General features: G+C 39.9%; 1 non-coding gene across 1 annotated transcript; it reads right to left on the bottom strand.

The window, feature by feature from the left end:
• Window positions 1-422: 422 nt before the first annotated feature.
• On the bottom strand, window positions 423-527 carry LOC132650305 (U6 spliceosomal RNA). Its single transcript, XR_009588672.1, has one exon. It is a non-coding gene; the product is annotated as a U6 spliceosomal RNA (small nuclear RNA).
• Window positions 528-8689: the final 8162 nt, after the last annotated feature.

The following is an 8689-nucleotide window of genomic DNA, read 5'->3' as shown; positions in this document are numbered from 1 at the left end:
GTAGGCTCCTGTCCTGTTCTATGTTTTCTCCCTCTTCTGATGTCCATCCTCTTTGCCTTTATGAATGGGGATTGAGCATCTTAGCCAGAGTCCTCCTTCTTGATTAGTTTCTTTAGGTGTACAGATTTTAGTAGTTTTATCCTGTATTATATATCTAACATTCACTTATGAGTGAGTATATACCCTATGTGTCTTTCTGCTTCTGGGATACCTCACTCAGGATGATCTTTTCTAGTTCCCACCATTTGCCTGCAAATTTCATGATTTCCTCATTTTTTATTGTGAGTAATATTCCATTGTGCAGATGTACCACAATTTCTGTATCCATTCCTCAACTGAGGGCCATCTGGGTTGTTTCCAGCTTCTGGCTATTACAAATAAAGCTGCTACAAACATGGTTGAGCAAATGTCCTTGTTGTATAAAAAATATGGAACGCTTCATGAATTTGTGTGTCATCCTTGCACAGGGGCCATGCCAATCTTCTCTGTATCATTTCAATTTTAGTATATGTGTTGCCAAAGCAAGCTTGAGGTGCTTCCTTATTTGTAGTTCTTAGCTTTTTAGAAATGATGGGCACAACAGATATTATATGAAAAAGTTTATTGTATGCAGATAAAGAGAGAGAAGAAAAGATAAAGACATGATGGGGGGAAGGAGTACCCCAATGGAGGGGCAGAGAAGAGAGGAGTAAGAGCAACAGAGCAAAAACACAAGAGCAAGAGAGAGAGAGGTAAGAAGCAGGGGTCCATTTATAACTCCTGTGCAGCTGAACTGTGCCTGCCATGTGTGTCCACCTGGCGCACAACACATAATGACACCAAAGGTTACTAGACAACCGAGTAGCAGGCTGCCTAAAGGCTAACATTTCTCTCTTTTTTCTATAATTTAAAAAAAAATGAGGAGCTTAGACTGCTTCTAATGTAAGGCAAGTTAAAATATATAATTGTAGGTTCACTGGAAGCAGCTCTTGGTTGCCATGTAAGGAGGTACAAGAGAGAAAGGAAAAAAGAGCACCAAAATGTACAGATTACATGGTGAAGAAGAGGTGAACCCTCTGGCCTGGAGAGTTCAGGGTAGAGGGTGGAGTTTGCCAGCTAAGAACTGCAGGGGATAGGGACTGAGGAATGCTGGGAGAACCTGGAGCTTCTGGTCCTGGGCCTGAGGCACACTATTTCAGCCTATTGTTAATAAGTGCGTAATGGGAAAAGGTTCTCTTCTGGCTACTTTCTGCTGACACCAGGGCCACTGTAGAGAGGTTAAAAGGCTGAAATATTGGCCAAGTCCAGGCAGAGCAGACTGTTTTGATGCTGTCCAGTGTCTATGAGAACACTCATGGCTGGGAGTGAAAGTGCAGGTCCAGCTTGACCGAAGTCTGTGATCAGACTGGAACACCTGTAGGTAGCTGCTTTGGTGCTGACATGGATGCAGGAAACACCTGGGTCTGGCAGGATACTGGAACATATATACAGGCAGAAGACAAAGTTAAGTAGGTTATGGAGAAAATTCCCTTAGGTGTACATTAAAAATTTTGGAAGAGTGAACAGAAATGGAAGGTTTTGATCAAAGAAGAGACTTGAACATGGGAACCTCCATTTATTTAATTGCTGACAGTAATTTAAAAAGTTTTTCTTTGGATCTGTTATCTAAGGAAACTGAGGCCAAGTTTGGTTACAGATTTGTGTAAGCTTAAAGGCCATTAAAGCAGGTGCTAGGTATAGAAATCAGAACTTCTCCAGAAGACATCCCAGAGGAGAATCTGGAGGGACGAACAAATGGACTATTCCCACTGGTCAAGTAGGAGTCAGTGGCCTGTCAAGGCATCCCAAGAGCAAGGATGAGTCAGTAGATTAGTATGGTATAATATGTTCGAACAGCTAGTCAACATTGGCTAGAGACCAAGGGCACAGTTTTCTGTAGCAGACATGGTTTACCTAGCTAGGATTGTGTAGCCGTGCAAGAAGGGGAGGGAGCAAAACTGTGCTGGAAGAGAGAAAATCTCACCCAGGGGAGAAGGTTTGGATGTAGGTTGGCAAGAGTAGTAGGAAGCTTTTGCACCAACCAGAAGTGAAGACTCACCAATCGGCCGGTTTTGAGTGTAGGAATGTAGCAATCAGGTAGCCAGGAAAGGGGAGTCCCAAAACCAGGGAAAGGGGAGGAATCCCACCCTCCAATATATGCAATAGGTAAGAAGCTTAAGCCGTTCATTTGTAGTACTTATCTGGATTTCATTTTACCTGAGAGGTGGATTCAGGTGGATTTCCTTCAACTTACAAAACTTATAAGTTTTACAAAGCTGATAAACTTTATACATATTAAGCATCACCATTGTAATATACATTGAGATATACATTGTAAAAACGGCAGTAGACATACACCTTTGTGTTAATAGCATAAACATTCTTTAAGGTGAGCTCTGAAAAGGCAGAAGCCTTTCATGAATTAAAAGGGACAAAAGCTCAAGTGAACTTAACTTTTAGTATGATTACACATTATGGGAGAGAGGCTACTTTTTATTCTCTCTATCCAGAGACTGGATGTATGTAAGTCTAGCACAATGAGAAACAATTTTTAAGTCTATACTTAAACCAGAGGAAACTCAAAATCTTAAGCTTGGAACTATAATAGTGGATGGTATAATATAATGTTTTTATCAGAGTTAGATTAATAAATCAGAGCTCTAATGATAAATGTCAAAGCTCTGGATAGTCAACAGAACAGTAGCATAGCAACAGGAGGAAATATGAAGCATTTTTATCTATTTAAGATAGCTTAAATCACCTTAGACCTTGCAGCTTTTATAATTTGCATTTATCAACCTTGAAGCTTCTTATCAGACCCTCATATATTTATAACTTTCATTTATTCACCTTAAAACACTTTTTTAGACACCCAAACACTTTTTTCAAATCTCATAATTTAAACTTCTGTACTCTTAGGCCTTGTATCTAATTATTCACCATGAGACATAGGTGAGACTGCTATGAACATTTGTTGTCCTTTAGCTAAAGGAATGGTAAAATGTTACATCTCAGACCTGTTTCTTGAGTCTGGTAACAAAGCAGACTGTTTCTAGACCTGACAGTAACAGCTCTAGGAGTGAGGCTTAAGGCCTGGTCCTTTGCATATGAAAACTGAGAAGGCACCTGAAGCTTCCCAAGACAGAAGTTGGCATTATGTCTGTGAGATCTGAATGTGAGGTTAAACAGACCTGCAATGTTACCCTGGGCTGGGCGAGGGTGGTGGAAGTTGCTAATATAGGATCCATTTGTCCTCCTCCAGAGCAAGGAGCTCAAAGGCTAGATGTGTCTGTGCCTCTTAGAAGGTTGAGCCTCCATGGCTGGGCACAGAGGACAAGCCTGCATGGGAGCATTTTGACTTCCAGAGGCCAGTCTGCCAACAGGCAGTCATAGCTTGTTGAGGCAGCCACGGGACCAGTGTCCTTCCTAGCTGCATTTTAAACAGTTACCTGGCCGGGTTGACTTTTGGCTATATCCCTGCAGGATGGGGCATTGCAGACATCTTGTTTTTTTCTGCAGGAATGCTGACAGTCTCAGAGTAGCAGCCAGGGTCTGTAGCATAGTTTTATGCTGTATCTGAGCCTATCAGAAAGGCTCCTCCCCAGCTTTAAAAATTATTTTTACCAATTCCTGTATGGTGACTCAGGGACTATCCTCAGCTGTTTAGTTAAGATGGCAGTGAGACCATGTCTGCATCTGTAGGACTAAAATATATATATTTGGACATGTTAAAAGACTTGGTCATCTCTGAGATGACTGGCTATTAACTTGCATTTACTACCCATCAAATATTAGGACTTTAGGTTTCATCCCTGTTAAGTTGGAGCTTTAAAAGTCATAAACACAGTCCATTAAAGCAAAAGCATAATAGTTTCCTGTATGATTTAGTATATAAAATGTCCATAGCTTATTAAAATCTAAGGCTATACTAAAGATTAATAATATTACCATATTTAGAAAATATGACCGGGCATATTTGAACCTTTTGATAATGAAGATATACCTTAATGAACAAGTTAATAATAAATGCCTCTAAAATTAATAGATATAAGTAAAAACTTTTATGTAATAACTCCCAAGTTGTGAGTTTTAGAATAAATAATATAGTAGGACAGTATAGAACTACTTTAAATTATATTAGAATTTATTATACCAAATCCATTGGCCAGAAAGCCAGATCATAGGTAGCTCATGGCAGGAGAAAGAGCATTTTTACATTAACTGAGGAATTAATAAAGACATAGGCAGTTAGATACACATTTTAAATTAGCTTGTTAATCTGAATAGACCTTTATAACCTTAAAATTTTAGCATTGTATAAAAATTATTTTGAACCAGGGCTGATTCATATATATATAGCATGTTGTAAGAATATAACTTTAAATTTATATAAAAATCCATACCCATTTAAAATGAGACTTGTTGCTTTTAGACTAAAAGGAGATAAAAATAAAAAGAGTTAATTATGACTAAGAAAGTTCTTAAAAATATAAACTCAATGAGCAATTACATAAATTGTTAGATAAGAATTTACAGCATTAAAAAAATTAAGAGTAGAGTATACTTCATTTTAATCAGGAAGAAAATATATTTTAAGAGCTGTGAAGTTTTTTGATAGCCAGTGTTTAGAACACAGGGTCAGAGTCCAGCAGGAGTGCAGGAGGGACATGGCAGGCCTTATCTATTTTAAAATCAACATGGTGTCTTGCCACATGCAGTGAGCAGCTGCGGAGGCACAGAGATACCATGGTCCTGTGACCCCGGGTGCTTGCTGGCTAGATGGCTGTCCCAGCCCAGTTTGAATCTCAGCAAGTGTGTGGCATGGCTGAGCTGACATCTGTGTAATTGAAAATAATCCTCTGAGCATAAGCATGAGAGCACAGCAGGAAAATTTCTTACCTAACAGGAATGGTGTAGAAGCAGGTTGTGTCTGAGTCCTCATCTAAAAGTGAAGTTTGGCACTAACATCCCAGTTTCCCCAGTCTGGTTCTAGTGCAATGTGGGTGGCAGGAGTAGCCCAGTGTTCACCATGTGCTTAGAGCACATGGCAGATCCTAGCATCTGAGCAGCTGAGACCAGAGAGACAGGTGCGTATGGTAAAAGGCAGGTAAAAGGCAAGGCAGAACAGTTAGAGAAAGTAGGTTTTTAGCATATGTAGTTGAATGGTGGTTAGGGATAGATGGAACAGAAGACAGATCTGTTGTAGGCATCGCAGTTTATGTAAGGGGTCCTGACATAACCAGACCAGATGCTATCAGGAGAGCTCTTCCCAGGTTTCAGTACTAATGTTATTTTTTAGAAATGATGTATACAATAGATATTATATGGAAGAAGTTTATTGGATGGAGATGGAGAAAAAGAAGGAATAAGAGACAGAGGCATGATAGGGGGAGGGGTGGGAGCACGCCAGAGAAAGGGGAAGGAGTAAGAGAACAAGAGCACAAGAGAGAGATGTTTCCTGTATTAGTTCTCTCCTTCTTAGTACCATAATCCCTGGGACTAAACTCAAGTCGTCAGGCTTGCAGGCAAGTGTTTTTACCAGCTGAGCCATCTCACCAGTCCTTTAAATGTTTTTAAGAATAAATATACCTGCCAAATAGGTAATCATAGATAGATAGAGAAAGAATGTTGGGAGATGGCCTTGTGCACTGTGTATTCAAATGTTATATTTGAGCCCCAGAGATCTGGCTGCAGTCAGGATGTGGGCATTGTCATTTCTATCAAGAATATTCTGTCTCAAAGTTGCATAAAAATTGTTCTCCATCATCTCTAACTGGTTAATAAAGAAGCTGATCAGCCTATAGCTGGGCAGAGAAAAGGGTTAGGGCAGGACTTCTAATCCTAATCAGGAGGGTCTCAGATAGGGAGAAGAGAAGAAGATCAAACGAGTATGAGGAGATCAGCATTAGGATAGACAGATGAAGTTAAAGCAGCCAAATTTAGACTAAGATGGCAAGTAACATGGGGCACATGGCTGGGAAGTAGTTACTGTAGTATAGATGGGACAGAATAGATAAGTATCTGCCCAGCTGTGGAGATTTAAAGCTTATTAACAAATGTACCTACTGTATCATTATTTTGGAACCAGAATGGCTAATAGAAAAAAATCCTTCATTTTATAAAAGAAAAAACTAGAAATAGAGAACTGATTTATGCAAACTGTCCTCTGACCTCTACATGTGCTTGCCATGACATATGAATTCACACATACATGCACATGCACATATACACAGAGAGAGAGAAAATATAAATAGTGTAAATGAACTATGTGTGTGGGGTTGCTTGTCAAGCAAGTAACTTTACTTATTGAGCTATCGCACCAGATTCAGAGCCAGAACATGGTTTTTTGTTTGTTTGTTTGTTTTGTTTTGTTTAATTTTTTATTTAACTTTTATTAATTACACTTTATTCATTTTGTATCCCCCCATAAGCCCCTCCCTCCTCCCCTCCCGATCCCACCCTCCCTCTCCTTTCTGCATGCATGCCCCTCCCCAAGTCCACTGATGGGGGAGGTCCTCCTCTCCTTCTTTCTGATCTTAGTCTATCAGTTCTCATTAAAAGTGGCTGCATTGTCATTTTCTGTGGCCTGGTAAGGCTGCTCCCCCCTCAGGGGTAGGTGATCAAAGAGCAGGTCAATCAGATTATGTCAGAGGCAGTCCCTCTTCCTATTACTATGTAACCCACTTGGACACTGAACTGCCATGGGCTACATCTGTGCAGGGGTTCTAAGTTACCTCCATGAATAGTTGGTTGGAGTATGAGTCTCTGGGAAGTTCCCTGTGTCCAAATTTTCTTGTTCTGTTGTTCTCTTTGTGGAGTTCCTGTCCTCTCCAAATCTTACTATTTCCCAGTTCTTACATAAAATTCCATTCACTCTGCCCGACAATGGGCCATCAGGCTCAGCATCTGCTTTGATAGTCTGCAGGGCAGAGGCTTTCAGAGGCCCTCTGTGGCAGGTTCCTACGTTGTTTCCTGTTTTCTTCTTTTGGCTTTCAGAGGCCCTCTGTAGCAGATTCCTAGGTTGTTTCCTGTTTTCTTCTTCTGATGTCCATCCTCCTTGCCTTTCAGAATGGGGATTGAGCATTTTAGTTAGGGTCCTCTCTTTTGCTTAGTTTGTTTAGATGTACCGATTTTAGTGGGTTTATCCTATGTTGTATGTTTATATGAGTGAGTATATACCGTGTGTGTCTTTTTGCTTCTGGGTGAGTGCAACTCACTCAGGATGATCCTTTCCAGGTCCCACCATTTATCTGCAAATTTCATTATTTCCTTATTTTTCATACTGAGTAATACTCCATTGTATATATGTACCACAATTTCTGCATCCATTCTTCAGTTGAGGGGCATCTGGGCTGTTTCCAGCTTCTGGCTATTACACATAAAGCTGCTACAAACATGGTTGAGCAAATTTCCTTTTTGTATACTTGAGCCTCTTTTGGATATATGCCTAGGAGTGGTATGGCTGGATTTTGAGGAAGCGCTATTCCTAGTTGTCTGAGAGAGCGTCAGATTGATTTCCAGAGTGGTTGCATAAGTTTACATTCCCACCAGCAGTGGAGAAGGGTTCCCCTTTCTCCACAACCTCTCCAGCATGTGTTGTCACTTGAGTTTTTTATCTTGGCCATTCTCATGGGTGTAAGGTGAAATCTCAGGGTTGTTTTGATTTGCATTTCCCTAATGGCTAATGAGGTTGAGCATTTCTTTAAGTGCTTCTCTGCCATTCGATATTCCTCTACAGAGAGTTCTCTGTTTAGCTCTGTTCCCCATTTTTTAAGTGGATTACTTGGTTTGCTGCTTTTCAGCTTCTTTAGGCCTTTATATATACTGGATATGAGTCCTCTCTCAGATAAGAAGATTCTTGGTGAAGATTCTTTCCCAATCTGTAGGCAGTGGCTTTGTTTTGATGACGGTGTCCTTTGCTTTACAGAAGCTTTTCAGTTTCAGGAGGACCCATTTACTGATTGTTGCTCTTAGAGCCTGTGCTGTTGGTGTTCTGTTCAGGAAGTTTTCTCCTGTACCAATGAGTTCTAGGGTATTCCCCACTTTTTTTTTTCTAGCCGATTTAATGTGTCTGGTTTTATGTTGAGGTCTTTGATCCACTTGGACTTCAGTTTTGTGCAGGGTGATAAGGATGGATCTATTTTCATTTTTCTACATGTAGACATCCAGTTGGACCAGCACCATTTGTTGAAGATGCTATCTTTTTTCCATTGAATGGTTTTGGCATCTTTGTCAAAGATCAGGTGTCCATAAGTGAGTGGGTTTATTTCTGGGTAATCTGTTCAGTTCCATTGATCAACCATTCTGTTTATATGGCAGTACCATGCAGTTTTTATAACTGTTGCTCTATAGTACAGCTTGAGATCAGGGATGGAGATACCTCTAGAAGTTCTTTTATTGTAGAGGATTGTTTTAGCAATTCTGGGTTTCTTGTTATTCTATATGAAGGTGAGAATTTTTCTTTGCAGGTCTGTAAAGAATTGTGTTGGCAATTTGATGGGAATTGACATACGTTTTTGAGAGAAAGAATATGCCCAAATGTATAATCAGATTTCTAAGTTTATTTAAAATAGTAGCATTATCTTTATTTGTTTTGCACTATATTTATAATGCTTCCAATGAATTTAATCCCAGTACTTTAATGCACAACTTTAACCCCAGTACTTGGAAG

Source organism: Meriones unguiculatus, chromosome X (assembly GCF_030254825.1).
Source record: "Meriones unguiculatus strain TT.TT164.6M chromosome X, Bangor_MerUng_6.1, whole genome shotgun sequence".
NCBI lineage: Eukaryota > Metazoa > Chordata > Mammalia > Rodentia > Muridae > Meriones > Meriones unguiculatus.
The sequence above is the reverse complement of the archived record's forward strand: the minus strand, read 5'-3'. Positions and strand labels throughout refer to the sequence as shown.